Below are 20,238 nucleotides of genomic sequence, written 5' to 3' on the forward strand. Positions count from 1 at the left end.
TCCTGTGAAAAGCTGCTGACAACCTTGTGACAAGCTTATATGACACTTCTTGCATGACAAGTTTGTCAGTGGTGTAACTCAGTAAAACAGGTAGAGGCTTTCCTCCACCAAACACACTAAGGAAGGTGCCACCTATTTAGGCATACCAATTTGTGATGTCTCTTATCACCTCCATTTCTCCTCGTGACATGTAAGGTGGATCTTCTTCAAAGATAAGCTTGTAAAGTGAGATGATGAAGTTGTCAGTTAATTGTGCCATTACTCCTTGATGACTATAATCCAAAAGGAACTTATAATAGATATGCACAACAGATTCTCATTGTGTCCATGTCCAGTTCATGTAAGGGAACTGTTGTTGTGCACAGATTGCATCCAGTAAATATGCATACATCTAAAACCTTTCTTGCTCACCATCGGGAGGACTCCGAGCCTATGCTACATGGGCCCTCAACTGTCAAGACAATAGATTTGACTAGTTGAATGACTTCTCCTCATTCACAACCTAGTCCAATAAGACTACCCACCCTTCAAGAAACGTTTTTGTGCTCTGCTAACCATGGATCCTGTTAGCACCATGTAATTTAAACTCTAGGCTGAGAAAAGGATTATGGGGGTAACCACAAACCACTTGTAGGCTAAGGTCCAAACCCCCTAGCATTGGAGAGGGCTCTCTCATGGTTTCATGTTATCAATCACCTAGGGGACTAATATATCTAGGTTTTAGGCTGACTATGAATGATCAGATTTTTTTTTCATGATTTTTCTAGCTGGGAAAAGATTACTTTTTCACTTCTCAAAGCCACCCCCGATGTCAGGGACTGGTGGGAAACCTTCTGCGAGCAGAAGGATGCAAGTACGGCCTCACTATTTTTAGCCGCACCCACTTTGAATTCATTCCAGAGTGACATCAAGGAGTAGTACTACCTTGTCAGAAGCTATGAGGATAAATACATAAAGTGGACAACGTTGTGGCAGGGAAAGGACCAAGACGTGCCGAAGTTTACTAATATTTTTCATACCCTTCACACAAAGTTGGGTATCAAGGATTTTGAGCTGCATTTGGTTCTCAAATATCGCGGCTACCTACACAGGTAAATCCAAGATGAGATGGAGTTCGTGGACATCTCCTCGCTCGGCATGGCATACCGATACGCTATCAAGATCGAGTAGAAGTTTAAACAGAAGAAGCGAGACTTTTTATCTGCAAATCCGAAGCAATGGAAAGGCACCCCTAAACTGTTGGACAAAGGACAAATCCAAGGCAGGGTGGCCCAGGACAACCCGCCAAAGTTGCAAGCAAAGAACAACACCACAAAGCCAAAGAAGGACACGAGAAAGTGGTGTGAGTTCCATAAGAGATCCACTCACAACACAAGTGAGTGTTGGGCCAAGTAATCACTGGTGGCCGAGCTAAAGTATTTGGAATCAGATGCATGTTTCGACTCTGAGTCAGAACCTGATAAGGGGAATGACAAAGGGAGGCATATTACAGATGCGGAGCCCAATGCCATCGTTGCAACCACGAAGATCGAGAAGGAGGAAACCGAAGATCTAGAGGAGGAGGAATGCCTCTTCCACTCCCAGATGTGGGTAAAAGGCTCCCTGCTACAGTTCATTGTCGAAAATGGGAGCCAAAAGAACCTCATTTCGGTAGAGGTCATGAAGTGACTTGGCTTACCAACCATAGCACATCCACAACCATACACCATTGGGTGGCTTCACCAAGGATGAGATCTTCCTGTGAGCCAGCAATGTCACCTTCCATACAACATCAAGCCCTTCACGGATGAGGTATTGTGTGACGTTTCTCCCCTTGATGTTTGTGATGTATTATTAGGCCAACCATACTTATGGAAGTGACATGTTGTGTATGATTCAAGGCCTCGTGTTGTTATTGTTACTTTGGGAAATAAGTTGTACAGGATACCGGAGGTAGCACCACCTACCGCCTTCTTTTTGGTTGCTGCAAAACAGTGCAGTAAGCTCATTTCCAAAACCGGAAAATTTGTTTTCCTAATGATACGCCCTCAAGGAAAGAAGAAGATTGTGGCCACAACCTCCAAACAGGGCCCCTCCACACGACAAGTACATATGGACAAGTTCGTGGAGTACGAGGACATCTTCACCTCCCCCACAGGGGTTCCTCTGCATTGTCAGGTCAATAACTCCATCGATTTGACCCCAGGTGCACCGCTGCCCCATAGACCAATCTATCGGCGCTCCATTCTTGAGAACGATGAAATCAAGAGGCATATTTAGGAGCTGTTGTAGAAAGGTCACATCCGACCAAGTTCATCGCCCTGTGGGAGCCCGATCGTGTTGGTAAAGAAGAAGGATGGGACTTAGAGACTCTGTATTGACTATCAAGCACTGAACAAGATCACTGTCTAGAATAGGTACCCAATCCCACGGATTGATGACCTTCTGGACCAATTGAAGGGGGAAAAATATTTCAACAAGATCGATTTGAAGTCAGGATATCACCAAGTACCAATCAAACCCTTCGATGTGTGGAAGACTACCTTCAAAGCCAAGGAGGGCCTTTTCGAATGGTTGGTTATGCCTTTCGAGTTGACGAATGCTCCTACAACCTTCGCGAGGCTAACGGATGACATATTGCGGCCATTCACCAACTCATTTGTAGTGGTATACTTGGATGACATCCTGATCTTCAGCCAGAGTTGGGAAGAGCACCTCCACCACATTTGACAAGTTCTCCAAACACTACGACAACACAAGTTATGTGCCAATTTGGAGAAATGCACTTTTGGCATGACCCAAGTTCAGTATCTGGGATACATTATTGATGAATGGGGGGTGCATGTGGTTCCAGCCAAGATCCAAGTCATTCGAGATTGGCCATGTCCAACCACTCTGACAGAGCTTCGCAACTTTCTAGGTCTTGCCAACTTCTACCACGAGTTTGTGTTGGGATTTTCTCATATCACTTGGCCCTTGAGTCAAGTCACCAAGGGAGGAGCGAAAGAAAAATTCTTTTGGTCTAAATCTCAATAGAAGGCATTCACAGATTTGAAACATCGCCTCTTCTTAGCACCAGTGCTCAGATTACCAGACTTTCAACAACCATTTGAGATAGAGACAGATGCCTCTGACTATGCTACTAAGGCAGTCCTTACTCAACACAGGCATCCAGTGGCATATCATAGTGAGACACTTTCAGACATAGTCCGGAAGTATCCCACTTATGACAAAGAGATGTATTCCATTGCGCAGGCTTGCCAACAACGGAAACATTACATTTTGGGGAAGGAAATAGTCATCCACATAGATCGCCAGCCCCTACAGCTCATCCAGATGCAAGGGAAGTCGCAGAATGATCGCCAACAGAAGTTGTCCACATACCTACACCAGTTCCATTTTAATATCAAGTATAAGAAGGGAAACAACAATAATTCTGCAGATTGCCTCAGTCGACCACCGATCATGGCATTAACCACCGTGCTCAACTTTTGTGGGCACGAGACTTCTAATTGGCCACTTCTTTACAAAAGCAACCCAACATTCAGCCACACATACTAGACACTCTTGGAGGGTTGGCATGTTCCACATTTTCATTTCCAGGGTGCCCTGTTATGCCACTTGGGTCACCTTTGTGTTCCTTCAAGCGAGCGTTCCCAAATTATTTTGGAAGCACACTATAGTTGGACTGCTGGGCATTTCGGGGTCAAGAAAATAGTGGTAGTACTACAGAAGTATTTCTATTGGCTAAATCTTCGACAGGATGTCGGGAAGTACATCAGATCCTGCACTGCCTGAGCCATTGCCAAACCAACCATCAAGAAGCAAGGCCTCTATACTCCATTGCCTATCCCTAGTCAACCTTGGGAATTCATCTCCATGGATTACATGTCAGGCCTTCCTTCAACTAAGCATGGGAACGACTATGTTTTTGTGGTCGTCGACAGGTTCTCAAAGATGGCCATTATGGCGGCTTGTAAGAAGAATATCATAGTAGAAGTCACTACTAAACTCTTCTTTGAACGAGTGTGGGTACACTTTGGGATCCCACGGTCTATCATCACAAATCAGGACAGCAGGTTCCTTCGTACATTTTGGTCCAGTCTCTGGTCAATGCTGGACACCAAGCTCACTAAGTCCACAACCTTCCATCCCTAAACTGATGGCCAGAAAGAGGTTGTCAACAGGATGATCGTACACATTTTGTACATGTACAACTCAAAGCATCCACACACATGGGATGAGAGCCTCCACTATGTTCAGCACAACTATAACTAGGCTCTCCACAACTAGACTGGCCACAACCCTTTTCAGGTGGGCTTGGGATTCTAGCCACTATGTCCCATTGATGTGACCATGTCATTTACAACTACTCAGGAAGATTCGGCTCATGTCCAGTCCCAAATAAATAAGGCAAACAGCTTCATTGAGCACATCTAACATTCTACCAGCAGGTCCATGACATTTTGGAGAAATCAAATGCCAAGTACAAGCAGCGACATGATCAACATCGGGTGCCACACAAGTTTTAGGTGGGCGACAAAGTCTGGTTGCATTTGTAAAAGGAACGCCTTACTGGAGCCTATCGGAGACTCATACCACTCTGCTGTGGTCCTTACACCATTACCAAGGTTATGGGAGGCAATGAATTTGAGCTCAACATTCCTCCATTCCTTGGCTTGCACCCAGTGTTCAATGTGGACTGCCTTCAGCCATACTTTCCACCATTACTAGACACATCCGACATTGCAGAACAACTCGCACCAACAGAGTTAAATCCAAATTGCTTGGAACAAGCTACAACTGATCGAATCATGGACACGCAGATCAAGCACACTCACCAGTAGAAGATCCAACTGTATCGAGTTGTCAAAATAGGCCAGCTCCTTCACCAGGACAAGTGGCTCACTAGGGACCAAGTTCAGCAGAAGTTTCCTCATCTCGTGGAGGAACTCAATGCAACGGGGACCATTGCTTCCAAAGGGGGTAGGAATGATCCAGGTGGATATCAGTGGCCACCCGCCAATTCCACTTGGACCTCCACCATTGTTTCTTTCAGTTTTTCAGTTTCCTTCATTGTAGCACAGTTTATTATTTTTAGCAGTTTTTTGGGTCCTAAACTTTGGGAGTCGTTTTGAGACCCTAAATGACATTTTTTTGGGAAAACTAGGAGCAACATGGGTCAACGGACCAATGTTGTAGTCCTCTAATAGATCCTTCTAACAAGGTATTGTGTGCGTCAAACAGAGATCGTATGCCAAAGTTACGACCCCAGGAAGTTGATGTACCAATTTACCCAAACGGGGCCCATAGTTTGGCGTTTCATCTCCTAGGGTTAGGTTTTTTGATGTTTAGGGTTTTCCATTGTTTCTCAACAATAAATAGGCCTTAGAGCCTCATTGTAAGACAGTTCAGAGGCATGTAGCTACCACATCTCTCCTCAGAGATAAGCTACCATCGCCCGAGCTAGTTTATTTCCATTTCTGTTTGTAAGCATATTTCAATATTTTACATTAATGAAATGAAGTATTATTTCTATTGCATATTTGTATTTATGGTTATCTCTGTAATTTTTTGCGTTCCTGTTTAAATCCGGATCACCGTTTGAGGCACTTTATGGGTGGAGTTGTAATAATCTCATCAGTTGGAGTGATCTAGTGAATAGGGTGTTTAAGGAGTTTTAGGTTGGGAAAAATGTACACTTGTGCATTAAGCCCAAGAAGAGGTCCTTGAGGATTGGATCATGTGCCAAGTTGGCACCTCGGTATTGCGGGCCTTTCAAGATTCTTGAGAGGATTAGACCGGTAGCCTAATGACTTGCACTTCCTCTAATAGTGAAATTCCATGATGTTTTCCATGTGTCATTTCTTAAGAAGTATGTTAAAGATGTTGATCATGTGATTGACTATTCTGTATTGCACGTGGAACCAGAAGGATAATTCCAACGAGAACCTCAGTGTATTTTTCAACGAAACATGTTCATGCCTCGTAACTGAGCGATCAAGCAAGTTAAAGTGCAATGGAAGCACTTTGGGCCTGATGAAGCTACATGGGAGATGGTTGATCAGATGCAGACTATGTATCCATCTATATTAACTGGTTGAGTGAATTTATTTTGATATATGTTTTGATGTTATGCTTTGGATATGTCTATATATGCATACGTATGGTGTAAATACCACATCGAGTTGTGTTACAAATCTCCAATAAGAGGTATGGTGTTCATGATATGTTGGTTATGTTTCAGCATATGGATATGATGTAACTATTGTATCGAGCTATGTTATAAATATCCATAGGCAACATGTGTTTGTTGGTTTATAAGCAACATTGAAAACCAAGGACATTGTTCCCCCAAAGGGAGGGTTCTTTAATAGCCTTGGTTAAAAACACATGTAATAAATTCAATAAAGGAAAAATAATACCAAGGTCATGGGACATATATTCCAAGATGAATGTTGGGAAAAACATCCTAGTGGGTGTTCAATTGGTTTATTCTGGCTAGGGGGAATTGGCAAAGGCAGCGGAAAAGGCTTTGAAAAGGAAAGGAGACATTAATTGGTATTTTATTTATGAAAATAATGGAAAATAGGAGAAAATGAAGGTGAAAGGTCACAAGTTGCATGTGAGGAGGAAATTGAAGGAAAGTAGAGGAAATTAAAGAAAATAGAAGCCTTAATCATAAAAAGGCTTTTGAGGATTAATTCATATATTTTAGTTGGTTAACCTTTTGTCAGTTCATTTTTGGAGCTATCTCTCTATTATCTCTACTCTCTCTTACTCTTGTACACTTAGAGCATTGTTGGATCACTCTAGCATTGGAGAAAGAAAGGCAAAGGAAGGACAAGAAAGAAAAGGAAAGAAAATATCAAGCAAGGAAGAGTTGGATCAAGTGGCTACAACGAGATTTCTTTGCAGGTATCATGTTGAATGTATGGTTTCCTTTCTATTTTTGCATGCATGGTACAAGCATGTGTTTGTTTGGTTCATTTGTTTTCATTGGCATGTTTTTTTCCAGGTGTGACAATGATTTCTAATTTACCTTGACATTTCCATATAGCCATGGTGTGGTGGGGTTCTTTTACTTGGTCGAGCTTTGGATTATTGGATGGTTTTTGAATTGGGTAAGGTGGTCTTAGGAAAATTCCTAAGGGCCTAGGAATCCCTTGATCGGTAATAGTGGAATTGTGGTAAAGCCTGAGGGTGGAGACGAAAAAATTCCTCAAGGTATTGGTGAAGAAATCTATAGGCATCTAAGCTTGTTTAGGGACTAGTGATCCCTTGACAATTTTTGGGGGGATTGCAATAAAGCCTGGTTGTATAGGTGAGGGTTTCTAGCCTATGAGTCCCTTGACCGGTTTTGGCAAGATTGCGGGAAAGCCTTAGGAAGCCCTGATTTTTTTTTTTTGTGAGTCCCACATTCATGCTTGTAATATGGCATGCAGGTGATTGGCTCAAAGAAAGATTTGTTTCGGCCCAATCTATGGTCGGTTAGTATGTGGAAGAACCTGACTTGGTTGGATTTTCATAGGTTAATAAGAGATATTTTCCTCTTGTATTTTATGAGTAAATGTACTTGTTATTGTGTTTATCATGGTTGTCCTATCATTGTTATTATTTTGTTTATATGTTGGTTATAAGCATGGTTTTATGACAGATTCAAGTTATGGCTCTTATCATGTTTTGATTGGTAAATGAATGATTATTGAATCCATGACATAATAGATGTTATTGTAGCTATATCATAAGAGGGAATTATACCTTCTTGATGATTCCGAGATAAGCTTCATATCTCTCTATTCCAATATGTAATTATGACCTATAGATTACATGTTCACTATGTGTTTGATAGAATTCCTATCATGGTTAGGTTGGGTTAGGTCAAGTCCTTGATCAAGTTTTGTATTAATGGCTTTGTCGTAATGTTATTTATCATTCTAGAAAGTTTTTCCAAGTTCTCGTCAGAGGTCTGGATCCTAGCCCTGAAAATGTGGCCCACAACTCAGGCACAAAAATGGGTAATTTAGAGTGAAATCATTGGGAAGAAGGGTCATCCATGTGACTGGAGGGTTTAGTCACTGGCTTTCCTTTTTATGCAAGTGACTGGGAGTCTCGATCACTAGAAAATTCAAGTTGGCTCAAGGTTTCGGCACCTGGAGTGGTTTTTTGGTTCCTAGGGGTCCTATAGCTCTTGAGGAAGGTTAGTAAGTTTTTAGTCTATCGATTCCACTTCCTTAACTATACCTATGAGGTTGATTCATATCATAGTAACTCTTCGTCACATATTTACCCCAGTGGACTGGTGAACCTGGGTAAGTGTGGGAGGAGGGTGTTACAATTTTGTGCACAAGACACATTCTTTCTAAAAGAGAAACCATTGCAACTACCATATTTTAAAATAAAGTAGCACTTTAACTATGATATTTGTGCATGTAAGTTTATATTATTTTTCAAAAGATGTTAGCCTCACAACCATTATCCTTGTGCATATAAATACTTATCTCTCAATGGCGATTCTCTTGTGCATGTAATTAGCATTTCTTTCCCAAGAAATTTAACACAACAACCATTACCTCTATTCATATAAACACATGTTCTTTTTTCAAGAACACTAACACAATAGCTAATCATTTTATGTACCTAAACACATATTCTCTTCAAGAAAACTAACATCATGGCTATTTCTTTGTGCAACTCAACAAATATTATTTTCTAAAAGAAATCATAATAGGTATTATTTATGCACACAAATTACTTTCCAATAAACTAATACAATAATTATTATTTTTGTGCACATGTTCTTTTCCAAGAAAACTATACAATATTTATTATTTATGTGCACATGTTCTTTTCCAAGAAAACTAATAGTAACCATACAAATAATATATTTCCTCATACAAGTCTCTACAATACTTTCAAGAAATGACTTTCAGGAACTAACTTTTATGCAAAAGATACAGATGCATTCTTTTCCAAAAGATTAGCACATGAATTTATCTTTTATCATGTAATATTTCAAAGAAAATGACATGGGTAATCTTTCATATGCATGATTCATATGCAATTGTTTAAAAAAAATTAATAATGTGGTTTCTTTATCTTTTATATGCAATGTTCACATGCATTTTTTTTTTCAAGAAAACAACAAACCAACTTATCTTTTGTGCACAAATTTTGTATGCAATTTTCTTCCAAATAACAAACTAACTTAACTTGCACAAAATGCATATGCAATTTATTTCCAAGGAAATCATGGTTACTTATATTTTACAGTTGTTTGGCCGACAAGCCCCATAAAAAATGACTCTTGTTTTCTAAGGAGCATTATCTAAAAGATGTGTTGGGGATGTCATGTATGTCAGTTTCATTCTCCAGTTAACTCCAACAAATGCCCCTACTAAGATTTGTATGATCGATCTAATAATTCTCTTCCCAACCCAAGATATATAGCACAAACTCAGAAGAAAACATAATCACCATATATTAAGTTCCTCAACAGAGGTGGAGTGCACCATCACTCCTTTCCACACTACTTTTCTTATCATCGCATCACAGGGTAGATGGATAAAATATAGACTGGTAGCATTAGAATAATATTAAGTGAGTGGTCACATGCTTTGGCCCATTACCTGTTGTAACTGTTTGGGAAATGAAAAAAATGACATTAAAGGTAGTTGAATAAATGGTTTACAAGCATTGCATATCATCACATGGAAGAGGAAAGTTAGTGGAACAATATAAATCATTCTTTGGAAGTAGTTCTGGTTACCACCATTTGTAATTGTTTCTTGATATCATTTATTTTCTTTATTTTAACTCCCTCGCAAATAACCTAGATCCAAAAAGATCATAGGTAGTTCTAAACCATTTTCAAAACCCTAACAAGTTCTTAATGGTTAATTTTTGTTAACATATAGTTTAATAATATTCCATAATGAGTTTTACAAAAGATTTTATGGTGGGGATATTGCATACTCCTCCCCTTAAAGATAAAATTGTCCTCGATGTTCATCACTAACTTTTACTCATAACATCTATCTCCAAACAATCCAAAAAGGGGATCCTTCCCCTTCAAAATGAAGGATTTTATTGCCAGGAAATGTCAATAAGCAGAAACAATAACGTTTTATTAGTGGTCATAAGCATTTACAATTGCAAAAGTATGCAATTTCTACTTTTCATTACTTAGCCATTATTCAATTTCATAGAAACAAAACAAAGTCTCGATACCAACTTATTGTTACTTGCCATTTATTTTTGGAAATAATGGTCACTTTATGCAAATTTTTTAACTATAAGTGGTTTCTCAGCTGTGGAAAGAACTCTAAGAGTGGTTTTGACAACCTATCAAAAAGCACATAGGGTGGTTTCAAAGCCTTCATGGCAAGCACCCTATAATGTATGATAAAAAAATCCAACATGATCACATTTATCACAATCACATTACTTTTATTCACAACATTTTCAATCAATTGAAATAATTTTAACCATCAATCATTCATGTAATGTCAAGTGATGTTAATTTGAAACATATCTGACAAATTCCAATCACTGGGCTAGATTTCTCCTTTCGAGAGGACCAAAATTGACCTTTGAAGAACTGAATTTAGATAAGGTAAAGTGCATTTTTTATGTCAAGCCCACAGGTATTCAAGTTGTCAAGGTTGGCCTAAGGACTAATTGCCCCTCCTCCAATGCATATAAATTCAAGTAGCATCAAGCTCATTTGGACATCACATCATAACTTATCTTCTTCTCTTTGAAATTTGATTGGTTCGTATAGGTCTGAGGCAATGTTTTTTTCACACATGCTAAGGTCCAAGGAGGCATTTTTCTCCATTGACTTTTTGTTGGGAAGTTTAACTCTAGTTTGATCAAGTTTGACTTCATCATTTGACTTTCTTTGACGGGGAAAATTATGATTTATTGAGGCTGAGTTGACAGGCACAAAACCCAAGGTGATCTGGTTTGTTTAACTAGTGTTGACTTCAGGGTTGACCACATGTTTGACTGTAGAGAAAATTGTAGACTTTGACCAAGTTTGACTAGGTATTTTTGGATTTTTTTGGACTGAATTTTAATATCAATTGAGGCCACATTTATTGTTTATTTGATCGAGTTATTTGGAATGGTTGAACATTGAATTTGTGGATTTATTAGGGCATAATTTGACTGTTGTTGACTTGGACAAAAATGTAGATTATGATAGTTGACCAAATTTGACTTTTTCATCATTAGCACATTGAAACTTGGTTGGTTGAAAAGTAAAATCTTTGACTTTAACCCTTGTTTATGGATTTAGGTTCATTGTACTTTCTGATGAACATTTTAGATAATCTAATAGAAGAAGAATTTTCAAAGGGTTTTCCCCCTTCTGGTGTTTTCCTTGGTCTTTGACCAAATTAGTGTCTCTTGGCGATGTTCTTGATTGTCTCCTATTGTCATTGCATTTATTATTATATATTCCATTACTCTTTTTTATTGGAAGAATTAATTATTGTTGAAAAGATTTTTTAATGAAGGATTGAATTGGTCTAAAGTAATTGGCATAACATAGAGTAGTGGAAAATTAACATGGTATCAAAGAATAGGTGAAGGATAAGCCCAAAGGAGACAAGAACTAGAACAATCATCTTTGAAAAATTTGGATTCTACCTAATCAAGTCAATATTTCTACCTCATTCTTCAAGGAAGTTGAGAAGATGGGATACTCATCAAATTTTGTTACTTGGAAGACTAGGTTGGAAATCATAGAAGACAATGAGGTCTGGGAATACATACAAGGAAAAGTTCCTGAGCCTCCAAAAAATTCTCCCACTGCTGCCAAGAACAAATACAAGAAAGGTGAGTTAAAATCAAAGAAAATTATTGTTTATGGTTCACAAGATCACTTACTTTCCTATGTTGAAAATTTGAAGAAGTCTAAGGATATGTATGATAAGTTCGTTGGCATGTATGAAGTCAACAATTTGAATGAAATAATATCCTTGAAAGATAAACTCAAAGATATGAAAATGAATAAAGGATAATTTGTGCAATCTTATATCATGAGGACATCTAGTCTTAAATACCAGTTGCATAGAGTTGGGGAAATTATACCTGACAGGGAGTTGGTGTTGGTAACCCTTAGAGGTCTCCCTCCTAATTGGGAAACCTTAATTACCAATATAAGAAATAAAAACAATTTTCTCATTGTTTGATAAAATTGATGGAAAACTCACTCAAGAATAATCCAAGGTGATTTCAATAGGCAGGATACAAAAACATGAAGGAGATCCCACTTCTTTCATTACTCATAACAAGAAAATGAAAGGAAAAGGATATTCATCAAGTTTAAGGAATCCTTCTCCCTAGAATTCTAATAGAAGGAATGGAAGAGAAAAGGAATCGTTGCACATTGAATGCTACAATTGTCACAAGAAAGTTCAATGTGCTTGAGAATTCCCTGAGAAGAACAATGCTCCAAGATACAACATTAGAAGCAAAAATAGCAAGTTCAATACCCAAAGAGGAAGATATGATTGAAGGAATGATTGTAATGAAAGAGATGGAAGAAGAAGAAGATATTATTTGAATGATCGTGAAGAAGACCACCATCCTCAAAAGAAGTCAAGAAATTCTAGGTATGGAAGTAATGTTGATACTAGCCAATCTAAATATATACTTATTTGTGCTCTTTCTAGTTCCTCTCCCATGGATTCTTTGGATATTTGTTTGGTTTATAGTGGGGCCTCTCATCATTTCTCTAGATATAAGGATGTTCTCTCTAATTTGGTAGAGAGGGAGTCAAATTCACAGATTATTCTTGGAGACAACTCCATGCATCTCGTTAAGGTTTTTGGTTCTGTTAAATTGCATTTGGACTATAGGGAATATATTTTTCTTCATGATGTGATGTATGTGTTGGGGTTAAAGAATAATTTGGTATCTATATCTTTATTGGAGGACAAAGGAATGGTAGTTTCCTTCATCAGAGGAAAAGTACTTACCTATCCTATGGGATCCCCTATGAGAGATGTTTTCACATTGGGATCTAGATTTGAAGGACTCTACAGATTCATTGGAAGACCCCTTATAACATCGTCCCATGATATTAATCATTAAATCAAACTTTGGTTTCCAATATTGGCACACCTACACTATGAAGCTCTTCCAAAATTGAATAAGTTGGTCTCTGAGATCTATGATGTCCAAGATGTGCTAGTGGAAAGAATATAAGGGGACCATTCCCCTCTAGCAAGAATAAGACTAATCACATCCTCCAAATAATTCATTCTGACATATATGGACCAATTCCTTCACATTCTCTTGGTGGTCATCTCTTCTACATAACCTTCATCAATGATTTCTCTAGGAATACACGGATATACTATGTGAAACATAAGGATGAGACCTTTGATATATTCATGGCTCCAAGGATTTTATCAATAACCAAACAGGGAGGAAAATTAAGATCTTCATGTGTGACAATTGTGGAGAGTACATTTCAAATGAATTCATATATTTTTTCAAGAAGGAAGGTATCAAGAAGGATATTATTGTGCCTTATAATCCCAAATGAAATGGAGTGTCTGAGAGAAAGAACATGTCTACTGTGGAAGTTTCCCAAGCCATGCTCCATGATAAAAAACTAACGAAGTTCCTTTGGGGTGAAGAAACAAATAAAATGGTATATGTTCAAAATAGGGTTCCTCATCAAGCATTGGACAACAAGACTCCCATAGAATTATTCACAGGTGTCAAGCCTGACATTTGTCAGCTCGAGATATTTGGCTTTCCCATATATTTCCATGTGCCAAAAGACAAAATAAACAAGGTGGAAGCAACTAGAAGAAAAGGTACATTTGTTGGGTATTGTGAATATTCCAAAGCATTTAGAATATATATTCTTGATTAAAGGAAGGTTGAAATTAGCATGGACGTGACATTCGATGAAGATGCTACCCTTGGAAAAGAAAAGGACCTTCCTCCACCTCCTCCTCCTGAGAAGGAAAGTGATGATATGGATATTATAGAAGGTCCTTCCATACTAGAATATGAGAGACACATTGTTGATGATCCCATGGATCCCATGAACCCCTTGGATACTCCTCCATGTGATCCCCCTGCTAGGAAGAGACCACTTTGCCTTCGTGACACATTACAAGATGCGGAAAGACATGTTATTTCCCATGGAACCTTTAGAGAAAGCAAGAATCCATTAAGGTATCAGGGATATGTTGTAGGCATGAGAAATATGATTCAATTTGAGCCTCACACCTTTGAATAAGTCATAAAATAACAAGTCTAGAAAGATGCTATGGCTAAATAATACGAATCAATTATGAAGAATGATGTATGGGATGTCATTCTGAGACTAAAAGGGAAATCTATGATGACCTCAAAATGGCTATTCAAGATCAAGAATGGACCTGATGGAATCATGGACATCATATATCTTTTTAAGAATATTGCATACCTTCTCGTCTTGCTTGCATTTTATCCTTGATTCTTCCACCTAATTTGGTTGTGGAATGGAAATAACACATGATGGACCCTTTGTATCTTCCTCTTTGTTTGAGAGTGCATTTGGTACAATGTTTTTCCCCTTTTCTATAGAAAATCTCAAAGTCATAGACTAGCATTTTTTTATTCCATTTTTGTTTCTCTTATAAAGATATTGTTTTTAACAAGAATTATTTCAAAATATCATGATCTATTTTTACTTTGAAGTGCTTCACATTAGATAAGGAAACCATTTCTTAATTGCATGTAGTATGGCCAACAATTATTTTTCAAATGGGTATAAGTAAGTTCTTTCCTTTAAGTTGGTTGCCTTCAAAGGAAAGGGGCATTCCTTCTTGCATTAAAACTAGACCAAATCCATGGCCTAAGGCACCACTCTCCACAATGAAGATTCTTGTGCAGTCAGGTGTGGCTAGAACATGAGTTGTACACATACCCTCTTTATTTTTTTCAAAATATTTGGTTTCTCCTTACATCTAAGAAATTTCTTCCTTCTTCAATAATATTATTAGAGGTGATACTATTCGACCATAATTATTAACAATTTTTTTGTAGTATCCTATCAATCCTAGGAGTCCTCTGAGTTTCTTTAAGGTATTTGAGATTGGTCATTCCATTATAGCTTGAATTTTCTTAGAGTCCAATTTGACACCTTCATGAGATACAATATGACCAAAATATTGCGCTTCTTGAACCTCAAAGGTATACTTGGAAGACTTTTCATATGGTTGTTCTTCTAATAGTGTTAAAGACTCTATCAACATGTTGTACATGATTTTCCCAAGATATTTTGTAAATTAAATTTTCTAAGGAAGAGTTTGAAAAAAAAATTCATCAAAGTTTGAAATGTTGAAGGTGCATTAGTAAGTCAAAATGGCATAATGAAAAACTCATAATGATAATAATAGGAAATTTATATTTGATTGTCATTTTGTTCATTTTTCTATAATTTTGACACATACACCATGAACCTTACTCTTTTATAGCCATCAACACTAGTGAAGAGAAATCACTTTGGCTAAGTTGAATGATGTCAACCTTTAACATTTATGGAAAAATACACTCAATCTCACACTTTTATACATATATGGAGACTTGTAAGGCCTAATGCTAGGTGGTACATTTCTCGGTTGCAAATGAATATGGCCATGATCTTAAACATGTAGAATACCCTTAGGCATCTATCCAAATACCCTAAAATTATCGTTGATAAATTTTTTGACATCCACTGGAGCAGATAACTTTTGCATATCGAGACCTATAACATCTAATTCTATGTGGTGCATTTCCTAGTTGCAAGTGAATAGAGTTATCATGATCTCAAGCAAGTAGAAGACCCTTAGGCATCTCTCCAAATACCTTGGAATGATTTTTGATAACTTTTTGGAGATCCACTGAAGTAGAGGATATGGATGTTTGAACATACAATGACCATAATTGTGTAATTACACCATCATATCCTTTTCCGAGTATTTTTGTCATGTTGTTATAACTTATCACTTATGGATGTTTCCCTTGGATATGTATAAGATCAATTTCTTTGCATTATTAGGTAAATCTGATGAAAATATATTGAAAATTAAGGGCCACTATTTCCAATTATGGTAATCATTGGACCCATAATACAACATCAACATTACCCATTTGGATTGCAATCATGGGACTATCAATAAACTCCCTCATATTCAACTTAATACTATGGTACTTCCCTTAACAATTTATGATACTTGAATCTTTAATCATTACTTGAAAGTGTAGTGTTATAAATAGAAGGAAATTGAGATGTTTTGTTAATTCTTCATTTTAAAGTTATGGGTACATCCTAAATCAATAAACATTGATACATTTTACTTTTTATGTATCCTTCTATCTTGAGGGTTTGTGGAGACCCGATGTTAGTCATTACATGACAAGATATTACTTAGGTACTCTCTTCTATCACTAGATCTTGTGATGCTTCCAATTCTTGATCTTCTTCATCTTCACAATGTATATAGAATAATTTTCCCTCACTATACTTGTTTTCGCAATTAAAACATAGTCCAGTTGCTCTTTTTTCATTCATTTGTTTAGGCATCAACCTTGTTAGTTAGGTGATGTCAGGACAACAAGCATGATGTCTGTTATATTTTTTAGTGGTCATTATTCTAGTAGACATATTTCTATTTTCAACTTTTCTTAGCAAAATAAAATCATGTTGTATGGATTTAGGTTCAAAGATACATACCTCATGTTGGATGCTTTCCTGTAAATTTTCCATAAAGAGGTCTAAAAAATTATCTTCTAAAATACTTTTACCCTAAGACAAGTTTTGGAATTTTTGAATATGCTCTGTAACTAGACCTCTTTTCCAATGATTTACCAGTTCACCAAAGAATATATTTCTCTTAATCTCCCCATAATGTGTTATCAATTCAACCATAAAAATTGGACAAGATACGATAGAATGCCTTTTCCTTTCACAAAGCAACTAGCACTATAAAAATTGATCTTGTCTTAAATGAAAATATGTAGTAGTTACCTTTTTAAAGGTTAACACTCGGTGTAGATCAAAATATTGGTCCATCTAGAATATCCATGGTATAGGATCTTTACCATCAAACATCCTCATATGGATCTTCGAAATTATGAAGTAGTTTTTTAGCGCTAACTCAAATTCTTGATGATGTGGATCTTGGAGTGAAAAATCATGGTTATGGTTCTATGATTTAATATTTGTGCTCTCCAGTTGTGATAAAATACTCCTCATATGTGATTTCTTCGTAGCATAGGTGTTCTCCTTACTTTTATTATTTCCTTGGGTCTTCATATTTGTTTTAGAAATCCTATCTTTGATAGAATATATTCCCTAGAAGTGATGGAATTTTTTATTTATTCCTTGATGGGTTTTGTATTTATTCCTTATTTTCAATCATATTCTTCTTCTTTTTTATGGTCAAAATACATAAAAAAGTATAAGTATACACCTTGTAAAAAATTGTGAGTATAGAGCACAACTCTAATATTGATAAGAGAGCTAAGTTACACAATAAATCCTTAAAAAATTGGAGTACCTCCTACACACACACACACCCACACACGTATTCACACATTGAGCATGTGGCCCCTTCATCCCTAGGTCAATCCTATTACATATACATTTACACATTACTAATATACATTCAACCCCATATATGCACTCCCTCCACCCCACTTTGGGTTGTACCATATACATTTAACCCAATATATGCCCCCATTGGGGCTATAAAACTTTTCCATTTCATCCATCATTTCCCTTTTAAGGTTTTCCTAAAAACATGGTAAATCCTCTTGTTTCAACATACTACCATTCATTTCATCAACATTATTCTTTAATTGGAAGAACTTGTATTTTAAGTATTCACTTTATTTAGATTTCATGTTTGGGTTTTTCTGAGAAGTACTAATAATATTTCTTATATACCCCTTTTCCATATAAGAAAATAATAATTCTCCTCTTTATCACAAATTTTCAATAACTAATAATCAAAAGTTATACGAATTGTAAGTTACATATTTTTCAAGCCCTGAATTGAAGATTGTTTGGCTGGATAATCTGTTCGTGACATAAATATGAAATTTGAATCCTTTTGAGTCTAAAATTCTAGTGTGTAGTACCCTAGTATGTTTTCTCTACAATTCCATAGGTTTGATAAAGATTTGATGTGCCAAGTTGAAGTTATGATGACTTTAGCAAAACTTCTTGATTTTTTTCCTCTTCCCAAGAGTGAACTTGTACAATGTGACATGTGTTCAATTTTTCAAATATGAATATGAAATTTTTACTTGAGATACTTTAGTATGTCTTTTTAGATCCCTAATAATTCACATTCTGAAACTTCTCTAGGAGAATGTTATAGTGAACCTAACAACATGACTAGTTTAAGAAAATATTTTTTGACCAAGCATATGTGATCCATAAATAGGCATGGCTATTCCACTAGACATTCGTCACAACAGATCTGATGATAATATATTAAAATATTTTATTTTTACACTATTACAACTTTATTTAAATTCTACATATGTAGATTTTACTGAAATTAGTGCATGCATGTGAATGGAAATTATGCAGAAAAGTAGAGAATGAAAAAATAATCTCACACACACATAAGACACAGGATATGCTCTCTTAAATACCCTTTCGGGAGAAAACTTGGCTAGAAGGTAACGTCGCTTCACTCTCTTTCTCTGTCTAAAAATATGGTTGTATGTACAAAGAAGTAATGTCTATGGCCCATGGGCTACTAAAATGCATGAATTCTCTTTGTGTTTCCTACCTCCTATCTCTCCGAAATATCTTTGCTCAACTATGGAACAAAATGTTCTTGAAAGAATGGAATGTCTCTTTCTCCTAGTGGCCTGGTTATAACACTGCCTGATATCCTACTAGTGGTTAATTTTGACTAGATCAACTCTTAACTAGAATTACAAAATAGACTCTTCTAGAGGCTTTTACATCACAAACATGTGGCTAGCCCCTTTTCCATGAATAATGCGGGCTGATGTGGCATCCTTCTGAACTATAGGTGTGAAAACAGGAAGGTCAACTTCTGAGTGGCATAAATTTTGCATACCAACTTCAAATGACGTGCTTCTTGCACAGTTGGAAAGGTATCTATGTGTAGAATAGCATGAAAAGGTGTGGTAAAAAAGCAGCAAAGTTGTACCACAAAAACGTCATTTTATGCCTCAAAATGATCCTCGAAGGTTTCAAACCCCTTTATGCCAAACTGGGTCCCACTAGTAAAAATGGTCTCGTGAGTTGATTCTGTTGACACCTAATCCTCATGATTGGGTGAATATAATGTAAATAGATAAATAAATAATATGAACAGTCATCGGGAGATGAACTGAACAGTCTCTCCCTCATGTATTTAATGAAGACCTACCTGAAGGAATAAACACGAATCAATTTTTTGGTTGAGGAGTTACTACCTGGTCTGACATGGTATCAGAGCCAACACCTTTTTTTAGTTTCCCTCTGATTTGTAACTCCCTCCTGCATATTCTGCTTATATTCTTCCCATGTTCTGCAGGCTGACATCTCTATCATATCCCTGCGAAATCTCATTCATTGTTTAATGTATTCGTTGAAGTGCGTTAAGGAGTCGATTCATTGTGTGTGAGTTCCATTTTGCTATGTGTTATACACATGTCTTTACTGTGAGTTTCAACCAACAACCTGTGCTCTACAATTACTCTGCCTTACCATTGTGCCACTGTTGATTCTTCATCATGGACTCGTGGCTTTGTTCCCTGGTTTCTAGTGCACCTTGGGCTTCCATGGCAATGATGGTTGAAGCCTGAGCTCTTGTATTATGCTCCTGAAATATCTCTGTAATCTGTATCCACCGCTCTTCTTGCACAAATCTCAGTGATTCTGCGACAAGGTCGTCTCCTCATAACTGTTAAGCGAAGTGCTATAAAACCCTCTTTCGGTGACGAGATTTGTATAGCTTCTTGCGTCCATGTCCAGGTCACGCTACGTTTGAGCTATGCTGCTTACCTTAGCATGGTTTATACCACCGACTGTCATGGGAAATCTCAAAGATTCCCTTCATCTTCGGCTTTGACCTGCAAATAGTAAACACAATCCAATCCTATTTCCTTTCGCTTGGTTACATTTACTTACAGAGGAAAATATACAATAATTTAACCAGTCAATAGTAATCATCTTGGTCCTGCTGCGCGTCTACCCGCCTGCGAGCCTCTATAAGGCTTCCATAGAATTCT

Source organism: Pinus tabuliformis, chromosome 1_2 (genome assembly GCF_031772625.1).
Source record: "Pinus tabuliformis cultivar Carrire ecotype Pingquan chromosome 1_2, CPIR1, whole genome shotgun sequence".
Taxonomy (NCBI): domain Eukaryota; kingdom Viridiplantae; phylum Streptophyta; class Pinopsida; order Pinales; family Pinaceae; genus Pinus; species Pinus tabuliformis.